This window comes from Felis catus, chromosome D4, assembly GCF_018350175.1.
Source record: "Felis catus isolate Fca126 chromosome D4, F.catus_Fca126_mat1.0, whole genome shotgun sequence".
NCBI classification, from domain to species: Eukaryota; Metazoa; Chordata; class Mammalia; order Carnivora; family Felidae; genus Felis; species Felis catus.
Window position 1 is genome coordinate 60,825,001 of NC_058380.1, and position 24,984 is coordinate 60,849,984.

Sequence of the window (24,984 nt, forward strand, 5' to 3'; positions counted from 1 at the left end):
GGCCATTGTCCTCTGCCCGGTGCCCCACGAGCTCCCCCAGGGGCCCACCTTCCAGAACCACACCTTGCAGGGCGGGGGGGGGGGGGGCACACCCTAGACCAACCTGCACAGGGGTAGGACAGCTGATGCAAGGGAACTAGGATCCTCCGGCTCTCAAGTCCCCATCCAGCCTTGCACGGTTTTAGAAATTCCAAAGAAGCTTAAGTGATACACAGAATAAGAGCCCCTCCCAAAAGATGCACACATGCTCATTCCTGGAATCCTTTACTTTACATGGCAAAGGGCACTTTGCAGATGGGATTAAGTGATGGGTCTTGAAATGGGGAGATCACTTAAGATTATCTAGGTGGGTCCAGGGTAATCACAGGGGTCTTTATAAGGGAAAGTAGGCAGTTTTAGAAGGAGACATGGCAACAGAAGCAGGGGTCTGAGAGAGATGGTCTGATGAAACCGCACTGCTGGCTTTGAAAGTGGAGGATGGGGCCACAAGCCAAGGAGTGAAAGTGGCCTCTAGCAGCTGGAAAAGGCAAGGGAGCGGACCCTCCCCCAGAGCCTCCAGAAGCAACCAGTCCGGCTCACACCTTGATTTTGAACTTCTGAGCTCTTTTTTTTTTTTTTTTTAGTTTATTTATTTTTGAGAGAGAGACAGAGAGAGTGAGCAGGGGAGGTGAAGAGAGAGAGAGGGGAAAGAGAATCCCAAGCAGGCTCTGCACTGTCAGCACAGAGCCTGATGCGGCGCTCAAACTCATAAACCATGAGATGGTGACATGAGCCGAAACCAATAGTCGGATGCTTAACCGACTGAGCCACCCAGGTGCCCCTGAACTTCTGAGCTTTGTTACCATAACATAACAAATTGTGGTGATTTGTTACAGCAGAACAGGAAACTCATAGGATCAGCTCTGAATTTAAAATTCCACACATCCTCAAACACCTCTTCCTACGGGATGCCTTCCCTCATTCCCAAGCTAGTGGTGACCCCTCCTCTAAACTGCATGGTGCTGTGCAGACCACTCTCTCTAGCTGACCAGAAACTGCCCCGAGAGTCCACACACCCTCCATCTGGGTCCCTCGGGGCCCAGCTCCAGGCTGCCTGAGGATGTGGGACCAGGCCCAAGTCCCCCTCTTGGATCTGCACAAACCCCAGGGCCAGCTGTCTTCCCTTGGCCTGCTGCTTCTGCTGCAATGCTAGCCCTGAGAAGTCAGGCTACGCTGAGCTATGGGGGGGATGAAATCAGCCGTCAGAGCCTGGCAGCCTTCCTGTGACAAAGCACCCACTGCTTTAACTGCAGCAGGCTTGTGGGACCAGGCCACTAGTTAGAGAATTATTTGGATATTACTAAAACAGGGATATCCCAGTTAAGACGGGGGATATTAGAGAAACCGTACCTGAGAGCACTAGGGGAAGCGGAAGGCAGAATCGCTCCCTGGCGTTCAGAGCCCCTCCCCTGCTCCTTGGCACCCCAGGAACCGAAGAGGGGACAGGAGGGGGTTTGCAGGGACAGAAAGTCCCGTCTGCACATCGTGAGAAGCTGTCACTGAGACTAGGGGGCCAGCGTGGCAACTGGGCCCCAGGGGAATGGCCAGGGCCAGTGTGGGAAGCCACCAGGAAGTGGCTTTCGGCTCCCTCAGAGGAGAACTTTCTAAAAAGGATAGAAGGAACTCCGCCGCGGGAGAGTGAGCTTCCCCTTGCTGCTGGTATGCAAGCAGAGGTGGGGTTGCTATAGGAGGTAGTCAGGCCTCAGATGGAGGGGTGGGAGGGAGGGCTGGAACCCAGAGGAATGTCTCAGATTCTTGAGCCTTTACTCCAGTTACGAGGACCGTGTTGGTGCCTCTCCAGGTATCCATGAGGGACACAAAGCAAGCAATCAAGACGTTTGGGAGAGAGGAGAAGTCAGAGCTGGGCACATCCAAGGGGTGGGACATCGAGATCAGAAGGTGACAACAAGGAGGACGTGGCACACGTCTGAGATGTACTTCACCTGCTGGCCCCAAGGTCACTGCAAAGGGAGCCTCTGTCCAGCAGGCAGAGCTGGCCTGTCACCCTCGAGCCCACTCCCCATACCTCTGACACATTAACCCAGCAGCCCTCACTGGACAGCAGGGAAAACTAAGGTCTGGAGAGGGGTAGGGGCTTGCCTATCACACGGCCATCTAGGGGCAGAGCTGGATTCAGACCCAATTTCCTGCCTCCCAGATAGATGCTGCCCAAAGCCGTGTCTTTAACAGCAGCAACAGAACAGTAACCCCACAGAGAGCCACCAGCTGCCGCCCTTCCAGGTCCCTTTCCCCTGCGAGACGACAGCTGCTTGAGGGCAGTGCCCAGCCGAGTTCCTTGAGTTCCAGCCCGTAGCATGGGGCTCAGCCCAGAGCAGCTGCCAGAACTAGAAATCTCCCTGACCTGACATCAACCACAGTCGGGTCTGGAGTTTTTAAGAGCAGTGGCTCCAAGCCCGCTTGTGCACGGCACCTCTCTTCGGCAGCTTTGTAGAAATACAGATTCCCGGACCCTGCCCAAGAGATTCTAACTCTGGTGTGAGAGGAGGGGAGGGAGACAGGAATGTGCTTGTATAAAGCACCCTGGGGTCTTCGTTACACATTTGGGGACTACTGGCCAAGGGATGCCCTTTCAGCTGTCCTCGTCTCACCGGCCTGCTAGTCTAGACTCCTTCGTTCCCAAGGGTCCTATAACTATGTGCTGCCAGAACCTTCCATTCTCTCGGCTGCTGGGAGGGTTGGCTACTGACAGCTCGCAGCTATGTGTCTCTCGGAGATCGGCCTGTGACTAAAAGGGGCAGCCTTGTCCAGGATCACACCCCTGCCCAGGGCAGCCCACACCAGTGACCGGCCCGCCTTCATGCCTGATTCGGGACATCTCTGAAGGGCCATCTTAGCTGCAGAGCTCTCCCTGGGCTCCACCCAGGCCTCTGTTACAACGGCATTTTGTGTCAACTTCACTGTCCACCGCTCTCCTTCCTGTGGGTGCTCCCCAGGAAACCTCCTGAAGGTCTTGAGTCCCTTTCCCGGGGAACCTGACCCTGGCCGGGCTCACCCAAACCAGCGCTTTGTCTCCAGTCCTTGGACGACCAGCCTGTGCCAAGATCTCACGGCAGCTGGAGAAATGCAGTTCTCCATTTCTTTGGGGTTCTTCTGAGGTAGGACCCTCGTGTCGGCTCAGACCGCTTAGGACCTTTGGATTCACATGGCAAAGTGACTTCTACACTCCACTGGAAGTCTGACAAAAGGAGGGGAGTGACACAACTGCGCATATTCCCAACACACTGATCCCACTAGTGTAGCTGCTCGAGTTGGCTGCCTGCACCCACCCCCTCAAGCCGGTCTCTGCTACTCTGTTTCTGGAATCTGACTTCTGTGGATATGTCACTTAAGCCCCCATGTCCTCCGACTTCCAGATGGGCTCAGCCAATGGGAGGCCCCAGCGGAAGTGGGAGGGGGGACGAGAGAACTCGAGGTATCTCTCCCCACCGGCCCCCGGGAAGCGGCCCCTTCTCCTGCCTCCAATAACTGCCCCCTCTCCTTTGTCCTCCGGGGCACACGGGGGTCATGAGGCTCTGGTGCTGTGTTAGCACTGGTTACTTCCTCTAAAGTAAACTTTCTTCACCTCAACCCTCTGATTATGCCATCCGTTTCCTGCTAGGGCCTTCACCGATACAACAGGTCTTTTACATAGAAGTCTAGAAGTTGCTGGTATCGACAATTTTGTATCCTGATTTTTTTCACCTCACATTTTATCATATACCCTTATAATTCATTTTTACCACCAAGCACATGCACTAATCACTTTAAGTTCTTGCCCTCTGCCGTCTTCTGTCAAAGGCCTGCTTGCAGTTTAAGCCCCACTGCAAATGGCCCTTCCTCCACGAAGTCCTTCTGGGTTTTCCAACGAGCTGCTCCTGAATGCTCCTCCCTCCCAGGTCCATGCGTTCCTGCGCTACTCTGGAAGAACTGGAAATTCTTTGGGTCATCCACACCCCCACAATAGCACACAGCGCGAGGTCTCCTTTGACCTAGTGGAGGTGGCCAGGGGAGAAGGTCAGCCTCACGGGCTGATGGAAAGGAGCTAGGATCAACAGCTCCTCCAAGGTCAGGAAAGACAGTCTGCCCTTGCCCTGGCCCGGAGCCCGGGGAGCCAGCCCCAGCCTGTAGAGGTGCTGAGTGTGTGTCCTGGGAGGGAGCTGGCGGGTCAGGTGAGCCGACTGTGTCCTGGGATGGACGCTGCATTAAAGTGCTGAGCAGGCCAACAGCCTGGGAGTGGGGCCTGAAGCTGTGCTAAGCTAAGCGGTTTTATAATGTGTCTTCCTAGAAGCAGTATCCAGAGACTCCGGGGAACAGGTATTCACTCTGCACTGTGCAAGGGGAATTTTCCAAAGGGGACCAGAATCCGGAGGCACTGTGGTTATAACTATTGTCATGGCCTATTATCCTGTCCATCTGCCCCTGGGCTGAGAGCTCCGAGAGAGCCTGAGGCCCTGAGTGCCTGTCAGGTCCCAGTACAATGGCCTGGCTCAGTCAACACTGGCTGAATGAGACCAACAGTGTCCTGTCCCCATTTATCTACCAGAGGTGAGCGTCACTTTCGCCTGCTTCCCGGCGTTCTGAGGAGGGGAAACATCTTTGTTTCATATGTATCAGAAGGTATCAGAAAAGATGAAGCGTTCTTAGACAAAAATGCCAGAATGTTCCAGAAAGGAAGCCACAGAGAAAAAGTGGAGACTGCTGAACATCTGGGTTAGTGAGAAAGGTAACAGTGACAGCTCACGTTTACTGAGCGTCCCAACTATGCAGAGCCCCCAACACATGTCACCTTACTCCTCTTGACCACTGGGTATAAGCTCAAAAGGTATAATTCTGACCAGTTTACGGGTAAGTAAAATGAGATTCAGAGATGTTGAGTCCCTTGCCCAGGGTCACACACCTAGGAAGTAGCGAACCAGGTATTTAACTTTTCAGGTCTCTTTCCACAGCCCATGCTGTAAACCGGGGCTGGGGAAACTTCATCTGTAAAGGGCCAGACAATAAGTACTGTAGGTTCTGCAGGCCACAAAGTCTCTGTCACAACTGCCCGACTCTGTCTTTACATTGCAAAAGCAACCCTGGATAATGTGCAAACGAATGGCTATGGCTGTGTTCCAATAAAACTTTATTTAGAAAAACAGAGAGCTGGATTTGGCCCATGGGCCCACAGGTGCAGACCCGCTGCTCTAAACCTACAAGAAGCCCGTGGTTCTATTTTCCCCTTTAGGGAGGAGGTTGGGAGAGAGGCAGGAGCACATGCGGTGTCAGGTGGCTCCAGACTGGAACGCGGGCTACGCCCCCACTGGCCGGGCCACTTCCAGGGAGCAAGGAGACTCTCGGCGAGCTTCTCTTATCTGTGAGAGGGGCATAACCACAACTATCTGGACACCGTTAGGAAGGTCTAGAGAAGCTAATGCGTGCTCAGGTCCACCACAGCTGAGGTTCAGTGAATGGCTGTCCTTATTATTAGAGGCAACAGAGTCAAGAAAGGGAGGCTGGAGCAAACATGAGGGGAGGCTGGAGAAGGGCAGAAAGGGCCGCTGGTGCCGCTGAGACTAACCTCCATGGGTGTGTAGCCTCGTGAAGGCTGGCTGCGGGCTTTCTGCAGGAGATGTTATTCTGTGCCCCACGGAACCCCAAAGGGAATTCACAGGCACCGCGGTAGGAGGAATCTTCTTGCCATCCCCGGAAGGAGCAGATGTGTGGTGCTTGGTGACTTCCCATGAAGGGTAGGGAGGCAGCTGTTCACAGACTTGATATGGCAAATGGTGTGATGTGCTGTCTTCCTGGGGCGGGCAGCCAAGCAGTGATGGGTGGGGGGGCTCTGCAACCCCTTCCCTCCCCGCCGCCGGCTGCCCACGGCCGCTGATTCACGCGGGAGGGCCTGGGCGTGCCAGAAGGAGTCTGAAATGGCTCTCTAGTGAAACGCAAGGCTTCGGAAGGAGCCGGTGGACTTGGGGGCAGAGGGACGGTTTCTTCTCTGTTTCCACTTGAAGGTCATAACTTTGGCAGAGAAAGGAGGATGTGGGGAAATTCCATCAATACTGCTGAAAGCCAGGATGTGGCTTATGATGCCAGATGCCGAGCCCCTGGCAAGGAGCGGCACTCACGGCCCCGAGACTGGCAGTACCACGTTTGACAGAATCCCTCATCTGATTGAGAGGATGCTCCCAACACCTGAGAGGGAGAGGAACAGTGCCCAGGAGAAACGACAGAGCCAGATGTGATGGGGCCCGGTATGTTTGAGGAGCTTAGAGGGGACCACAGAAAATGAAATGCTCAGGAGTTGCCAAATATCTCTATGCCCAAGGACAAAGTATGGGTAACAATGTTAACTATGAAACTTTTGGGGAAGATGGTAGGGCTGAGCACAGATGTCCAACTCCCACCTAAGCTACCTCCTTCTGAAAGTGACAGAAAGGACCAAGGGAGTCTAAAAATAGGGGGGAATCTGCTTCAGCATTGGAGAATAAGAAAGAGTGCCATCAATATGCCACCAGCTTTGAGGAATTTCTGCTAGGTACAGTGCCAGTGGAACCAGATTGAAGGTTGACTCATAGCTTTCCTTCCTGAGAAAGGGAGGGTGGCCGCGCTCACAGGACCATCCTCATAGCCTCTGAGGATGAGTGAATGAGAGCGGAGGAGAGGCTGGGTCACAGGAGGGGTGCAGAGCCCACGCCGGGGAGCCCATCTCTCATGGCAGCCCTAGGGCCTTCTGGAGTGGCTGGGCCATTAGCTCCAAGAACCAACAAGCTAAGGCCATTCAAGCCCAGCTTCCCGATGATAGATAGGCCTGGGCATCTCCCACACATGGCAGGCAGGGGAACAAGGGACAGGCCAGGAGGAACAGCACACATCTGGAGCGGCAGTGCCAACAAACTAAAAAAGCAACTCCCACAGCACAGAATGTACCCCACCCCCGCCCCCCCGCCACCTCATCTCCAACCTCCACCCTCGGGCTGCTGGTCCCTGGCTGGTAATGTGAAATTTCATCCAGTCTTCCAGATTAATACCTGAGATAAGGAATCTGATAGCATCTAGGTCAGACGATTAGGGGGCCCCAGGATAACTAACCCAGCTATAAGAAAATACCAGGTCCAGGGAAGACCTAAAATACACGTGGAGCCTATGAACACTTCCTGAAACAGAAAGGGAGCAAACAAAGAATGCTCACACAGGAAGAACATTGCCTCTAAAAGGATTTGCTCTGGGAACTAGAAGTAAATTGTGGCTGTCTTGTATTTCAAGGAGATCATTAAAACCTGGTCTCTCAGATGTAAGAAGTGGAATATGCAATAAAAAACAGATTAAAACTAAAAGAAAGCTGGCAGAGTTAAGAGAATAATGATGGGAAGTGAATAAGGTTATGAGAATTTTAAGAAACATTGGAAGCAGGAAAGAGCAGAACCTCACTGCAGAAAACCGATGGGTGCTGTTGGGGGGACAAAGGTGAGGTGTCCTCTCAGAACGCAGAGAATAGGGACTGAGATAAAAATGACCAGAGAGAACAGAATAATATGGAGAACAAATGACAGAGACTCACTTGGGAATTACTAGTTTCTCTAAAAGTGATACCAGAACAAAACAGCAATAATTAAAGATATAATAGAAGAAAACTGCCATCTGAACACTCAATTCTTCAAATAAAAACGGTAATCGCATTTTAGACAAGACAGACAAACACTCGACATGTGCTGTATTTTCTTTTTTGATTCCAAGGATTGGGAAAGAATCCTACAAGCGTCCAGCATGTTTGGGGGAGGGGGGGGAGGGCTGGAAGAAAAATTAAGACTTGTCTACAAAAGAATCAAATCAGATTGCATTCAGACTTCATCACAACATTGATGTAATGCCTAGAGAGGTTTGAGGAAGAAGATTATGATCATAAAAATCTACATCTCATAGAAGAAGCAACAGAGAGAAACTGATCTGTGGAAAAGCATGGTGGGTACAAAGCCCACACAGTCTTCCAGAAGAAGATGACTCATGCCATGGAAGACACACCAGAATACCCAACTTGTGAAAGATCCATCAACAGAGACTGAAGCCTTATAAATATGGATCTGAATCTTAAAATCATAGCTACTATAATATAGTTTTAAAATTAAATTGGGGGGCGCCTGGGTGGCGCAGTCGGTTAAGCGTCCGACTTCAGCCAGGTCACGATCTCGCGGTCCGTGAGTTCGAGCCCCGCGTCAGGCTCTGGGCTGATGGCTCGGAGCCTGGAGTCTGTTTCCGATTCTGTGTCTCCCTCTCTCTCTGCCCCTCCCCCATTCATGCTCTGTCTCTCTCTGTCCCAAAAATAAATTAAAAAAAAAAAAAGTTGAAAAAAAAATAAAATTAAATTGGTATCTTGGGGCACCTGGGTGGCTCAGTGGGTTAAGCATCCGACTTCGACTCAGGTCATCATCTCATGGTTTGTGAGTTCGGGCCCCACGTTGAGCTCTGTGTGTTGACAGCTCAGAACCTGGAGCCTGCTTCAGATTCTGTGTCTCCCTCTCTCTCTGCCCCTCCCCCAACTCATGCTCTGTCACTCTTCTCTGTCTCTCTCAAAAGTGAATAAATATTAAAAATTTTTTAAAAATAAAATAAAATTTATACCTCAAATAACAACTGAAAAAGAGTATCTGCAATGTAAAGAATAAAGTCAAATAAAAACTCAGATTATAATAATACAAAATTAGAGGTGATGAAGGATGGGCCACAAACAAAAGTGCTAATATTTCTGTAGCATCTCTATGTTATATTGCATCTTTATGTTTTATATTATCTTTTATGTACTTAGATAAATAGAAACCTAATATTTTAAACTGAAAATGCAATTATAGAGCAGTCTCCTTAGAATGAGGATGGCATACTATTTAACTAAATGTATAGGATTTGGTCAAAGCTGTAACCAAAGACAAATACATTAGCTTAAATACATTTGACAGCAACTAAAAAATAATAAAAAATAAATGTGCAAATCAGAAAGTTAAAAAGGACGGCAGAGGCGCCTGGGTGGCTCAGTCGGTTAAGCATCTGACTTTGGCTCAGGTCATGATCTCACCATTCATGAGTTCAAGCCCCCCTTTGGTCTCTGTGCTGCCAGCTTGGAGCCTGGAGCCTGGAGCCTGCTTCAGATTCTGTGTCTCCCTCTCTCTCTGCCCCTCCCCTGCTCACGCTCTGTCTCTCTCCCTGTCTCTCTCTCAAAAATAAATTAACGTTAAAATAAAAAAAGGATGGCAAAATAAGTGAACTTAAAGTAGGAAGGTATTCATAAAGATAAAAGCAGAAACAAATAAATTAGTAGTTAAATAAAAGTGGAGCCAATGAAAATCCAGGTGATGGTTCTTTGGATTAAAAACAAGACAATGGGATCTTTCACTAAAGATTTAACTTGTGAGGTTTTTGTTTGTTTGTTTGTTTGTTTTGTTTTCTTTTGCTCTATGTTCTTTAGTGAGAGAACTATCTGGAAAATTTGTTTATCTCTGGTAGGAGGAATAATCTTTAAAGGAGGGGGGGCAAATGGATCCCCCAGAAGCAACCAAGGTGTCTGCTTCAAGGAGGTCTCTACTCTGCTGCAAAAGAGAACAGGACCATTTAGGGCCAAGTTGCTAAAAGAAACCCTCTCTGACTCTTGGTGATGTAGCTATCTGAGAAGAAAAAGCCAAGAGAGGTTCTGGATCGATGGGAGGAAAATGAGCAAATCACTTCTGACGAAGTGTTCTTGCATCCTGGGAGGGGCTCCACATGGAAGTGAAAAAGCCGTTGGTGGAAAGTTGCAACCTGGGAACCTAGTGAGGAGCGAAAGGATGCCCAGAAGTTTGTCCAGGGACCTGGACCAATGGCGGTAACCAGACTGACCAGTGTCAACGGCAAATGGCAGCAGGAAGCAAGGGCTGCAGAATGCAGGATTTCCCGGCTTGGTGATGGAAAGACCACCGGCGTTATTGGCCACACCGGAAGAGGACGAAGCTTTAAGACGTGAGACGCTAACCCAGGCAAATCTGGTGACAGATGGTATACTTGATCCAGGTTTAGTATAATTTGGAAAAATAAGAAACATGACCATTTTTTGCATGCTGAATTTAAGATGTTAATATCAGTTAAATCAATAAAAAAGCAAAGTAGCTAGTTCAATCAGGGGAAAAGTGGGGAAACATATCTGTAATGATAGAAAGAGCATATGAAAAAAGACACAAATTAAAAATAATGGTACTCAAATATATGCTCATAAATTTGAAAATCTCAAAAAAAAATGGACTGTTTTCTGTAAAATGCGAGTTACTAAAATTCACACAAGAAGTATAAACCTGATCAAGAAGCACGGCAGAAGCCACAAAGACAACTTGTAGGAAGGATGAGGTGGGGGGCATAGAATCCTGGATGGTTTCGTAGATTCAAGGAAATCTTGAATCTTGAAATCTTGAATTTCTTTGAAATTCAAGATTGATTTTCAAGGAGCAGCTAATTTGTATATTTTATAAACTATTCCAGGGCATCTAAAAAGACTGAAATCTTTCTAATACTCACTGTAAAACTAGAATAACTCTGTCAACTAAACTTGGTTAAAGATGGCACCATCAGAGTAAAAGATAAACTATTCCACACGTACTTACAGAAAAAAAAAAAAAACCTAAGAAATTAAATTGGTTAAAAGAATAATGCAGCATAACAAAGGCAGGTTTATTTCAGGAATGCTAACATGGTTTAATGTAACTGTGAATTCTAGATCCATTTATCCAGCTACCTAGTCAACCTCTCCATCTGGATATCCAACAGGCATTAAATTTAACTGTTGAGTTTCTCTCTAAAACTTGCTCCTTTGCATTCTTCCTCAAGTTAATAAATAATTCATTCCTTCCAGTTGCTTGTATTGAATACTTGGAACCATCCTCGATGCCTCACTCTTTTCACACCACACATACATTGCATCAAGAAATCTACTTTATCAGCTCTACCGCCAAAAATGATGCAGAATTTGATTGGTTTTCATTATCTAGTCCAAGTCACCACCTTCCACTCAGCAGCCCTGGTGATCCTTTTAAAATGAAAGAGATCAAATCTTTCTTTTTAACAACTCTCCAGTAGTCCAGAAATAAATCCCATACTACTACGACCAACTGATTTGCAGGAAGGGTGGCAAGACCACTTAATGGAGAAACATTAGTCTTTTCAACAAAGAGTGCAAAGACAACTGGATAGCTTCATTATAAACGATGAAGTCGGACCCTTACCTCACACCACATACAAAAATTAACTCAAAATGTCCCAAAGACCTGAATGTAAAAGCTAAAACTATAACACTCGTAGAAGGAAACATAGGTTTGGGGCGCCTGGGTGGCTCAGTCGATTAAGCGCCTGACTTCAACTCAGGTCATAATCTCACGGTTCGTGAGTTTGAGCTCCACATCGGGCTCTGTGCTGACAGCTCAGGGCCTGGAGCCTGCTTCAGATTCTGTGTCTCCCTCTCTCTCTGCCCCTCCCCTACTCGCACTCTGTCTCTCTCTCTCTCTCAAAAATAAATAATAAACATCAAAAAAAATTTAAGAAGGAAACAGAGGTTTAAATCTTCATGATGTTGGAGTAGACAATGGTTTCTTGAATACAGCACCAAAACACAAGAAACAAAAGAAAAAAACTCCCCAATAAATTGGACTTCACCAAAATTGAAAACTTTTGTGCAAAGAACCCATTAAGAAAGTGCAAAGACAACCCACAAAATAAGAGAAAATATTTGCAAATCATATCTGACAGGGGCTTAGTATCCAGAATATATAAAGAACTTCTAACTCAACAGCAAAAAGACAAACAACACAATTGAAAACTGGACAAAAGATTTAATAGGCATCCCTCCAAAGATGACATGCAAATAAGTCAGACACAAAATGCCACATATTTTATAATTTCTTTTTTCTAGTTTTATTGATATACAATTGGCTTATTGACCTATACAATTGACAATATATAAGTTTAACCTGTACAACATATGATCTGACATATGCATATTGCAAAATGATCACCACCACAAGTTTGCCTCACATAGTAGTCATTTTTTCCTTGTGATGAGAACTTCAAAGACCTACTCTCTTTAGCAACTTTCAACTACACAGTACAGTATTATTAACTATAGTCACCATGTTGTACATTAGACCCCAAGAATACATTTACCTTATAACTGTAAGTGTGTACCTTTCACCCACTTCCCCTATCTCCCACCCCTGTGATCCCATTTATATGAGATGTCTACCATAGGCCAATCCACAGATACAAATAGTAGATTTGCGGTTGTCAGGCTGGGCCGGGGTGGGGAAGTGAGTGACTGTTAATGGACATGAGATTTGTTTTGGGGGTGATAAATATGCCCTGGAATTAGAGAGTAGTTATGGCTCACATCACTGTGTACATATCAAAAACCACTGAATTGTAGACATTAAAATGGTGAAAATGGTAGATTTCATGCTATATGAAATTTTTCTCAATAATAATAAAAAACGCTCAGTCAGTTGAGCGTTGGATTCTGGGTTTGGGCTCAGGTCATGATCTCACAGTTGGTGGGATCGAGCCCCACGTTGGGCTCCATGCTGACAGTGTGGAGCCTGCTTGGGATTCTCTCCCTCCCTCTCTCTCTCTGCCCCTTCCCCACTTGTACTCTTTTTCTCTCTCTCTAAATAGATAAATAAACATTTAGAAAAACAAAAAAAAAATACCCAGTAGATTCTCAACTGACTCAAACTATAAGCCAAAATCCTCACAAACGTCTTGTAGGGGCTGGAAATCCCCCCGGCCCCAAAGAGCTCTACTCCCCTCTCACCCACTCTGTTCTAGTCATAATGGTCTCTGTGATGTGGCTCCAGTACCACCAGCATCAGGACCTTTGCACATGCTATTCTCTCTATCTGGAACCCTCTTCTCACAGATATCCTATGACTTGCCTCTCACTGCCTTCAGGTGTTTGCTCAAAAAGTCACCATATGGTTGAAGCTCTCCTTGACCTCACCCCACCCCATGTGGCATATCCTATTCCCCTTACCCTACTTCACTTTTCTCACTAGCACTTATTATTACCTGACATATTATACATTTATTTTCTCATTGTTTTCATCATCTGTTTCCCCATACTAGAATACAAGTTCCTAGAGGGCAGGGACTTTGTTTCATTTACCAATGTGTCACAGTGCCTAGAACAGTGCCCAACACATGCCAGGCACTCCACAAATATATGTTGAATGAATGCATTATAGAATGAACAAAGGAAATTGATGACTATAATTTGTCACACTAATAAAACAAAGAAAAACAGGCATAGCTATTGATATAGATTCTAAAAAGATATCTGATTTCTTAAGCATGCGTACCTGGTTCAAACACTGAATAAATAAAACTAAAAGGTCCCTTAACATGATGAGGAATATCTGTTCTTCTAACAGACCTCATACCTTACAAATAGCATTCTCATTAAAGCCAAGAATAAGACAAGAATATCCACTATTATCACTATTTTTAAATATAACTCTAGGATGTTTAGTGAATAAGGCAATAATAATAATAATAATAGCTAATATATATCGGGTACCTTTTTGGTCGCTGCTCTAAGTCCTAAGTACCTTATATGTCTTCATTATTTTAACAGTCACAAAAGCCGAGGTACTATGAGTATGTCTCCATTATGGGGGACAAGGAAAAGTTAACTAATTTGCCCAAGGTCACAGGGGTGGAAAGTAGCTGAGCTAGAATCAGAACCCGGGCAGTCATTCTGTTCTAACCACCATCTAGTGCCACCTCAATGAAAAACCATGAAGATAAAGATGCTGTAACACTGGAAAACAGAAAGCAAATTGATTCTTCCTCAAGATGGTATTGTTGCCCATCCAGAAGACCCAAGGGAATTAAGTGAGAAAAAACTACCAGAAGTAATAAGAATTCAGTATGGCCAGTCACAATATGTACATACACTGATCGACAGCTTTCCTCTATTCCAGTGATAAATAACAACTTAACATCAAGGAAAATAGATCCCATTTCCCTAAGGCAGTAATAAATGTGGAATACTTGAAAATAAGCCTAGCATGAAATGAAAGGGACGCACAGGAAGAAAATGACAAAAGTTCACTGAGGACCTAATTAGAAACTTTGAATGGAGTGATGTTCTATGTTCCTGAATGGATAGATTCAGCATTATAAAGATGTCAAATGTCTCCCAATTTAATTCTGGAGTTACTAAAATTAAAATAAAAACACCTATTGCATTTTTAGAACCTTCTAAAAATTAAATCGGCGAATATAAAGACATTGTGAAAAAAAGAAGGAAGGATTGCACATGAAGTTGTATTATACATGAATAATATTTAAAACACAGAGATGCCAATTCCAGAGTAGGTAGATTAATGGAACAGAATGAAATGAAAACCCAAGAACAGTCTTAAGCCACAGCATCCAATATGGTGGCCACTAGCCACGTGTGGTTACTGAGAATTCGACACGGCTAGTGTCACATGTTGAAATGATAATGTTTTGGATACACTGCATTCAATAAAATATAGTATTAAAATTAATTTTACCTGTATCTTTTTACTTTTTAAAATATGGCTACGTAGAAAATTTAAAATCGGCTTGCATTGTATTTTTTTTTTTAATTTTTTTTCAACATTTATTTTTGGGACAGAGAGAGACAGAGCATGAACGGGGGAGGGGCAGAGAAAGAGGGAGACACAGAATCGGAGACAGGCTCCAGGCTCTGAGCCATCAGCCCAGAGCCCGACGCGGGGCTCGAACTCACGGACCACGAGATCGTGACCTGGCTGAAGTCAGACGCTTAACCGACTGCGCCACCCAGGCGCCCCTCGGCTTGCATTGTATTTTTATAGAACTGATCTAAAGTATAAAAAACATGTAGTACATTATTTTCTAAAGGTACAATTTAGCACAGGCATTTTAAATGAGTTGGGGAAAATATATTAATGAAATGCTGGAAGAATTATTGACTGACTATGGGGGCAGGAGAAATAAAGGTTTGATATTCCAGGCTATATGCTAAAATTTCAGATACATTGAAAAATGAAGTAATGAAAGTACTAGAAGAAAAAGAAAATGTAGGTGAATATTTACAGAAATTGGGGGATAAGAAGGGCATGCCAAATACAAAAGGAAAAATGAAAAAAAATGGTCTTGATAAATTTGACTATATAAAATAGTAAATTTTTTAATAGCATCAAATAACATAAAAAACAAAGTTGAATGTCACATGAAACACAGGGAGGTATCTGCGACCAATGTGATGAAGGGCGGACACGCTTCACTTATGAAAAGCTCTTACAAATCAGTAAGAATAAGAACACTCCAATAGGAAAATGTGCCAATAACATGAACAGCCAATTTACAAAAGGAGAAACAGAAATGAGACAGATTCCTAGTAAAAAAGAAATTCAACCTTAGAAGTAATCAAAGAAATGCAAATTAAAACAGCAATTGCCAAGGATCAAAAAAGAATAATATATAACATTGGCAGTGAGTGCTGTCATATACTGCTATGCAACTCTAAATTGGTATGATCTTTCTGGAGGACAATTTGGCAACATGTACAAAAGGTTCCAAAATGTGCTTACACTATTTCTAGGAATTTATCCTCAGAAACTAATCAGAGATGTTCACACAAAAATACAAGTATGAGTTTCCTGCATTGTTGTTTGTAATCAGGAAAGATTGGCAACCATCTCCATGTTCAATAGTGGGAGCTTGTCTTGAGTGATTACAGCAGAGCCATAGAGTAGAATTTTTTTCAATAGCTATTTGCAAAAACCAGCAACAGAGAATATACATCTACTTCCTGTCCCTTCTCAAATTCCTCAAAATGGCAAAGATTTTTAAAAGATTTTTTAAATGTTTATTTATTTTTGAGAGAGCGAGCGAGAGAGAGAGAGAGAGAGCAGGGGAGGGGCAGAGACAGAGGGAGACACAGCATCCAAAGCAGGCTCCAGGCTCTGAGATGCCAGCACAGAGCCCGGCATGGGGCTCAAACTCGGGAACGGCAAGATCGTGACCTGAACCAAAGTCCGACGCTTAACCGTATGAGCCACCCAGGAGCCCCAAATGACAAAGATTTTTTTAAGAAAAATATCTGTAACAGCTCTGGAAAGCAGTGAAGAAGCCCGTCAATGGACAGAATATTTGCAGAACTCTTGGAATATAGGAAGAAAGGGAACAGGCCACAGGATGAATAGGACTGGAGGGAAACTGCCCAAAACACACCAGAGAGGGTTGTGGCAAAGGTGGGGTAGCTTCATGGTGTCACCAGGCTCAGTGGACAGGCTATTATGAGTCACAGTGGGAACAGTACCCGCTGGCCTGGAATTGCTAAATTCCCCTGGATTGCTGCCCCTAGATTGCTAAATTAAAGAAGCTGTTTCTATAGTAAAAACATGTATTTGTTTATACACACTCACTCATACACATTGAAAAAACTATGAAGACATATGCTATTGATGTTAACGATGACCTTTCAGTGGCTAGCTTATGGCTGATTTTTAATTTTCCTTTTTGCTCTTCTATGTTTTCCAAGTTTTCGGCATTGAGTACATATTAATATTAGGGTTAGAAAGCAATGTATTAGTATGTTTAAATAAAGAAGCAAAAAAAAATGAAAGCAAAGAGAACTTGACATTTTTATGTGAGAAAATAACTACAATCTTATTAGTTTTCTTTTGAGTCACTACAGTAACCTCCTGGCTGGTTTCCCAGATTGCTACCATCTCTCACTCCCCGCTTAAAAGCCTTCCATGGCTCCCTACTGCTGCTGTTCAAGCCCAAACATAGAGTCATGCAGGGCAGGGCCTTCACCATTCTTCCTTCCTCCCAGCCCATTCTTGGCTTCTCACGTTACACACTGACTATTCGCCTTTTCCTGAAGGTTCCACACACCTTCCAACTCCACTCCTTTGCTCCTACTGTCCTGGCACTATCCAACCCTGGCAGCTGGGTCTTGGGGGAAAAAAACCTCAGCCAGAATATACCAGAATAGCTCTAGAGACCTGCACACTATGAGATGCACTGCCCTGTCAACCAAGAGACCCAGCTGAAACAAAGCATCAAGGGATACTTCAGTAGGAGCCAGCGTAGAAAGATAGAGCTGGGCTCTGACATTCAGAATCTGGGAAAATAATGAAAATTAAATGTGGAATCTTATGATGAAAATTGCAGGGGACCTCAAGGAGCTCCCCTTGTATCATGAATTGATTGGTCTATATATCCAGCTCTTTGCTTCTGTGGTAGGGGTTTGGGGTGGGGATACTGGCCCTGGCTGGTGGTCTCCTCTCCACAAGGGTGTGCACGAACCTGGGTTTACACCTACGCCTGCCACCTCGTGGCTGTGAGACCTCGGCAAAGGGACTTAATCCTTCTTGAGTCTACTCTACAAAATAGAGGTAGCCTCATGCTGGGTGACTGAATGTCATCACCTGTACACAGTACCCTCACACCCCCTAAAAGGCAATAGATGATGTTATACTTACATTTTCCCACACCAAAGGTTCTGCTTCATGGGGCTAGAGTCATGCTCTGGGAACCAGAGCCCAGGGGCTGTGGGGGATGCCCTAGAAGTGTTGCTGGTGAGGGCTCTGAGGCTGGCATGGATGGCAGGAACCCTCCCCCCAGACATCTCCAGGATCTCCTTCTGGATCCTCACCCCTGTGCTCCGGGATCCATGTGGCTTGGGCGGAAGGTGTATTTATCTGATATCACAGCCCTGGTGAGCTGAAAGGCTGGCACTCACCCAGGCTCTGGATGAGCCCTGGTGGTTGGCACCACATTCCCACAGCCAAGCTTCCTGCCCTCTTTAAGCAGGGTCCGGGGCAACTCCTTTCCTTTCAGAGTAGGGCTGTGTGTGTTGGAAGGATGCTCAGCTCTGGGGACCTGGCGTGGAATGCTAGGGAGGAAGCATCCTGCAGGCCCCGGGGTCTTCCTCTCACACCACGGATGGGGCAGCCATCCCCTTCCTGTTCTGAAGTGGAGCGGGGAAAGTTTCTCCCGAGGGCAGAGCCTCTGAGCCAGACCAAGGGCATCCAGGCTGGAGGTCTGCCTTTTCTTCAGAAGTCGTAGTCACCACATCCACCACTGGGCAAGACCCCTGAATGGCCTCCCAGATGTGTGCACACCACCACAGAACACTGCCACCGGCGTGGCAGGAGCACTGGAAACCACACACGTGACTGTGGATGGTTCTCACCCACACGGGGGTCTTCCCACTGTGGGGGGATGGACACGGCAGAGCACCTGCTAGTGGGTTACACTTTCCTCTGGGGGCACACGCATGAAGGAACAAGTGTCATTTGAACCCTAGAGTCTGCCCCATGGAGCTTCAGCCTCAGAAGGCTGAAGGTTTTCAGGTCCAGTCCTTGACCTTGACTTTGAATTTCTGCCACTGAATATCTGCACGGCCCAGGGCTTCAAAGAAAAGCCCATTACTTTCAGTACTACCCTCCACTCCTCACCCACTGCCGTGTGTTAAATGAACAGGCAGCCGAATGGGCTTCATCCATCCCAGTGTTTCCCAAACCTCAGTCCCTCCTGTACCCCTTTAGAGGCAATTTCACCACCTAAGTGCACCACCTCTGTGCTTACTGGCTTCGTTTTTTTCCTTTGAACAGCCTCACTTTTTAAATGAGGTTTCCATTCCCAACAATAACCTCACTGAAGTGCGGTTTTGATGAGCTAGCTATCTTCTCCTCCCTGGTACATAATAGCAAAAACACACAACTGTTAAAACTGTACAAAAATCCTATCACATATACATACACCCTGGGAAATAATGGACCCCCCCCCCCGCCCCGTCCCCTCAAATGCCAAAGAGGCTGCTACGAACAGCTGTTTTGGTGTGGGCAGGACAGATAGGGAGCAGTCCCTGCTGGCTGGCCCGCAGGCCAGGTCTCTCCCAGGGCTGAAGGTAAGAGCCCAGAGAAGGAGAGGACGTTTCTTGCCTAGGGGCAGACAGTCATCGCCTAAAAGCATTGGCAAGTTTTCAGATGAAAGTTGGGCACAGGCTGGGGCACTAGGACCACTCGGATAAGAATCTGGTCTGTCAGCAGTCCCCTCCTGCCTCCTAGAGATGGAAGGTCTGAGGATGTGTGGGCTGCCCAGGTGATCCTGCAGCCTGGAGGGAAGCCAAGGACAGAGACGAGAGGTGCCTCGGTTCTTGCAGCAGGCCTGTCCCTTTTCTCAGATAAAGTAGACCTCGGAGCACAGTGACCTCAGTTGAAGGCTGCCCTTTCCTCCAGCATAGGGGTTCGGAAACCCCAGCATACTGGGTGCCACCCCAAAGGGTCTGTTTCAGGGTGACCGGGTGGAGCCCTCAAATTTGTTTTTCTAACAAGTTCCCAGGTGACAATGACGCTAATGCCTCTGGTCCAGGACTGTACTTCGAGAACCATTGGGATTACCTGAATGTTGCCCACTCAGAATGAACATCCCAGGATGACACAGCCGACAAAAAGAAGTCAGACACGAACTACAACGTATACATTTCCAGTGCCCGACATCGTTGTCACCCAGAAGCATGATGCAGATCCTGGCCACTGCTGTTTCCAGCGGCTGGCCCAGAACTTCCCAGTGAGATCTCTAGAAGAATCTCCGCCAAGAAACAACGTCCCATCCAAAAACAAGACCCAGGTGAGAAACAACAGAACGGCCTGGCTGAGGTCTGTGGGACTGTAACTTGTTGCCCGTGCAGCCCCTCCCTTCTTCTCTCTGGCCCCGGTGACTCAGGCTAGGAGCAGGGATCTCTCTGCACCCCTCCCTCCCCACCTCACCATCCTAGGTGCAGGCAGACTGAGGGCAACAGAGGGGAAATTACTGCATTTGCCCCCAAGAATCTGGCCCGATGGTTAGAGAGACATTTACTGAAATCCTTGCTGAAGACATGTGTCAGGCGGCATGCAGGGTGAAGGGACAGAAAGGTCGGGGTGGCTCTTGTCCACAGAGGCTCCTCCGCCAGTGGCGGTGGGTGATGGGTGAAGAAGCAGATGGCGTACCACACTGCATTGTGCAAGGAGCTGGGGCAGAGAGAAGCCTGGGGTGGGGGGAGGTGCGGGGAGCACAGAGGCAGCACAGGCACGTCATCCAGCCTGGGGAGGAAGGATGGCCAGGTGTGGGGGAGGACGTTCCTGCAGAGAGAACGTGGAACGTGGAGGTACGGCTGCACCAAAGGGGGAACAGACTGGAGTTGAGAGGAGGCCTCGGGGGACCATGAAGGGTCTCTCCAGCCATGTCAAGTTCATTCCTGCTTAGGGCAGCCGAGAAGGGCTGATGACTCTAACAAGGCTGGCTCCCGGATTAGATGCAAGCAGGAGGCCCCTGTCATCCACTGCTCTGTTATGAAAAGCAGTAACTTTAGAGGAAGTGACCAGAGACCCCTCTAGTGGGGCAGATGGTAACTCAGCAAGCCGGAAAGGCCTCAAGGGGCCAGGCGGGGCTGTGGAGGGCTGAAAGGGCTGTTGCTTTCAGGAGGAACTCTACAGATGGTGCCCTTTCGGCGCTGGACAGATCAAGGGCCTCGAGGATCCCACCACTTGGGGGAGGTCTCTGGGATGGAAAGGTCAGCCCCAGAAGTCCTGAGATCACTTGACGACCAGCAACTGAGCTGGGAGCCTCAGAGCCTGCTTGGAGGGCAGGGAGGAAGGGGAGCCATGCAGCCACACAGCTGGGCTCCTGCGTGGGGGCAGTCACAGGCTAAGGAGCCAGATTCGAGATGATAATAAAAATAACAGCCACCTCTTGCATGGTGCTTCTTGTGAGCCAGGCACTTCAATTAGCACCTTAAGTTTCTAAACACAGTTAATCCTCACCATCCCTAAGACTTAGGTACTGTTGTTACCATCGCCATTTTCAAGGCGAAGAAATTGAGGCACAAAGCGGTGAAGTAATTCTCATGGCCACACCCCCAGGGTGGCAGGATCAGGGTCAAAGACCAGGTCTCCCTAGGCCCTCATCACAAATTCTTTGAGTTAGGAGAGATCATAGAAGTCAACTGGCCCCACTGCCTTATCTTACAGAAGGGGAAACTGAGGCTGCTCAGCTGGCTAGTTGGGTCACAGAATTGGGAACCTAAACTGGTAGACCACAGGACCTGGAACTTGGAAGCGGGGGAGGCCCAGATATACCTGCTGCTGTCTGCTGGTTCCCCAGGCAGCCCTGCTCACTGCCTCCGACTCCACCCTCAGCCCTGCCTCCATCCTGTCCCTGCCATGCCCACGTGGATGTCACTCAGCACTCTGGTCTCCCCGCTCCTTGCCCCCAATTCCAGTGACATCCACCTCCACCCCACTTCAGCTGTTCACACAGAGCCAGGGCCTGGCCCCTCCGTCCTTCTTCCAGTTCTGACCGCCCCTCCCATCCTTCTGGCTCCCTCACCCCACACTGCCAAGCTTCCCAGAGACTTCCAGAGCTCCACTTCCTCCAAGCCCACGGGCCATCTGTCTGCTCATCCCTCTCCATCCCCAGCCCCGTGGAGCACCCACTCAGCAGCACCCTCAATCTTCATCACCCGCCCCCACCTTTGTCTTCCACCTGGCAGAGCCCCACCCTCCACCTTCTCCACCCTGCTTCGCAGTCACCCAGTCTCCCGCCCAGTGGAGGCCTGACATGCTGCCGGAAGACCAAGGCCACTCTGAGAGCAATGGCCCCCACCACAAGAGGGCGCCGTTTCCCACCCTGGCTTCCTGAGGGAGACAACTGGGAAACGCATATTAACGTGGACAGCACATTGAAATCACTCGGAGATTGAACAGATTCTAAACGAGGGTTATCTGGATTTTAAAAGCTCCCCAGAGGATTCTGAAATGTGCCCTAGCCACACAGGGGAATACTACTCAGCTATATGAAGAAACAAACCACTGGTAACATGCTACGTGGATGAACCTTAAAAACATTATGCTAGATACAAGAAGCGAGACACAAAAAAAGTGCATGTTATATAATTCTACTTATAGGAAATTTCCAGAACAGGCAAAACTATCGAGCAAGCAAATGACCCTGGGACTGGGGGTGGGCCCGACTACAAACGGGCACCAAGGAAACTTGTGAGGTGATCGGTGTGTTCTAACACTGAATTGTGGTAAGGGCTGCATAACCACAGAAATTTGCTACAAATGATTGGACTATACACTAACAATGGATAAACTTTACGGTATGTAAATTATATCCCATTAAAGCCGTTAAAAGTTGTGGTGGTGACAGGGGGTAGGGGAACCCAACTTAAAAAAAAAAACAATTCCCGGGTGATTCCAATAAGCAGCCAGAGTCGAGAACCCAGTGAAGGAGGCCTGACCCCTACTGACCCTGAGGCCGTGTCCATTACTCCCTGGCCCTCCACAGCACAGGGTCTGTGCACATCACAGACCCTGGCACACAGTAGGCCATTTATTATATTTTTGAGTGAATGGAGACGCATTCCTAGAGTTTGTCCCAGGAATTAGCGGAGTAGAGGATGTCCATTTAATGAGCATTTACTACGCAGAGATCTTTGATATTCTTGTCCTGACTCTGTCATCTCTGAGTCCCTGTGGGATTGGGATACATATCCCCATTTTACACAAAGGGAACTGGATCTCGCTGAGATGAAGTGAACAGCCTGTGGCCCCACATCCCTTGCCTGGCAAAGCGGGGTCTGGAGACCTGCCCATCTGATCCCAGTCCCGGGCCGCCTCTGGGCACCACGTACTAGCGGGGGCCCACAGGAGCAGCTGGTCCCTAGGTGGGATGGCCCGCAGCCCTGCACCCCTTTCAGCCCTTCTGGGATTAAGCTTCCCCCTCCTCCACTCCTCCTCCAACTTCACGACTGCTTTCGCCTGACCATCCGTCCAGTGCACCGCTTGGGAACAGAACCGCTTGACGCTGCTGATCGACCAATTTCATAAAAGGAATCCAGCTTCCCTCGCACTCACGAAAAGCTGTTAGCCCCTGGCGAGCCTCCATGCCTGCACTCCGGCGATGCAGCCCAGACATCGGGAGAAGGATGCCAAAACCCTTGGGCACACAGAGGAGTCAGCTGGCCTGAGAGATTTAAATCGAGAGGGGTCCTTGCCAGCAATACCACCAAGCAACATCCTGTCCTCAGAAAAGAGGTTTCCCACTGAGATGTCCTGAAACCTCAGCTGAGGGCCCTAACACAGCTGTGTAGGGATGGAGATGTGGTCCCAAACTGTCAATACTCGACCCCAGCGAGGACAGGGACAGTGTAATAAGGAAAGCAATGGCTGACGGTTGGAGGGGCAGGGCGGCAGCATTCCCTTTATCAGCGTGTGCCCTGGAGGAAGAAGCTAAATGCCCTCTGTAAGCCTCAGTTTCCTCGTTTGGAAAATGGGAACATAACCCCTGCCCCCCCACCATCCACCCCCGTCTCTTACCGGGCTGCTGCCGTGAGAGTGTTTGGGAATCTATAAAGCACTCAACTGAGTGGAGACTAAGAATTTCTTTTCTTTAAACCAAGGCTTTGGGGTATTTCCAACCTCCAGAGTTACAAGCAGTTCTCACGTGCCAACAGGAAGCTATGGATGGAAAGGAGCAATGGGAAGTCTGACTCTGGGAGTCAGGATCCCAGGATTCAGTCCTGCCTTTTCTGTGAACAATCTTCTGTGACTTCTGAGGTGCTCTGAAAACCTGAATGTTGTCCCTTCCCCTTTCTGGGTCTCGGTTTTCATTTCTATACGACGAGGAGTTGGGGGAGGTGTCCCTAAAGGTCCCTCACGCTGTGACAGCCAGACCTGCGACAGCCGAAGACTCCAATGGGAGCAAGCAGATGTCTCCAAATCGCTGCAGAGTCTGGAGTCAATGGGGTCACAGGACTGGGCATCTCCACCCTCGCCATCAACCTGTTTGACACTCATTTTAGAGCACTGGTCACTGCCTTATAAAAGGCATAAAAGGCGTTCTTGCAGCCAAAGCTTTCGCAGCCTTTGGCAATGAGTCACTCCCGCAGGGGGTCAAGTCTCCTTTATGCCTCTCCCTAGGGACCGAGAAACAGCGAGGTGGGAAGACGAGGACTAGCTTTGCCTGGGAAAAGTCTGCCTTGTTTGGATAACCGCAGACCGTGGGGCCAAACACTTCTGCTTTTCAAGCACCTCTGCAAACACCCCTCTCAGTGTGGGAACTTTACAGTTTCCAAAGCTCTTTTGAATCTACGACTGATGTCGGCAAGAACCTGAAGGGAAGGCTACTGTCCCTGTGTTTCTAGGGGAGGAAACCCCAGCTCAGAGAAGTGAGGGGACTTCCCCAAGGTCACACAGCCAATGCGTGGAGGGAGCTCTCCTTCCCCCCCGGAGAGGTAGGGCAGAGCCTCAGAAAGTACAAAGCTGCAGTGGAAACAGATCTGGTGATTCCCACTGCTCTGCACCCACCTTCCCGGACACATACCCAGGGGTGAGTCCTCCCTGACTCCTGCCGTGGAGGTCCACCGACCCACACCCTTCCTCCCTATGCAGTTCACAGTTTTTTTTTTCTCTCAGGCCGCTAAGCACATATAGAATAGCATGTTTTGCTGGGACGCTCTGGGTGTCCAGAGCACATGCAGGAGAGAAGAGGAAAGTAGGAGCTACAGGGAGAATGGGAAAGAGGGCAAGAGATCCTTTTGCACACATCTGAGTAGGAAAACTTTTTAAACCCTTGCTAATATCCGCCGTTAGTTAAGAAGCATGGAAATGGGCATTTTCACACGCTGCTGTTGGGACTAGAAATCAGAACAGCCTCCCTGGAGGTCAGTTTGTCACAATATTTTAAATGATCCAATAATTCCACTGCTATAAATCTGTTACGGAGATGCCCACCCGGGCGGGAAGGTGCTGGCTGTGGTATCAGAAAGCTGCACACGTTCAGTAAATTACCATCTATCCATCTGACAGAACAGCATGGCCCATTAATAGGAATGAGGTCAATCAAGCTCTCTAAGATCCGTAGTAAAGTGAAAAAAGCAAAATATATAGT

The 24,984-nt window shown here is 47.9% G+C and overlaps 1 protein-coding gene across 1 annotated transcript in view; it reads right to left on the bottom strand.

Annotated features, from left to right (window-relative positions):
- The window catches only part of GABBR2 (gamma-aminobutyric acid type B receptor subunit 2), a 352,196-nt gene that overhangs the window by 185,081 nt on the left and 142,131 nt on the right, over positions 1-24,984 (bottom strand). The window lies entirely within an intron of this gene.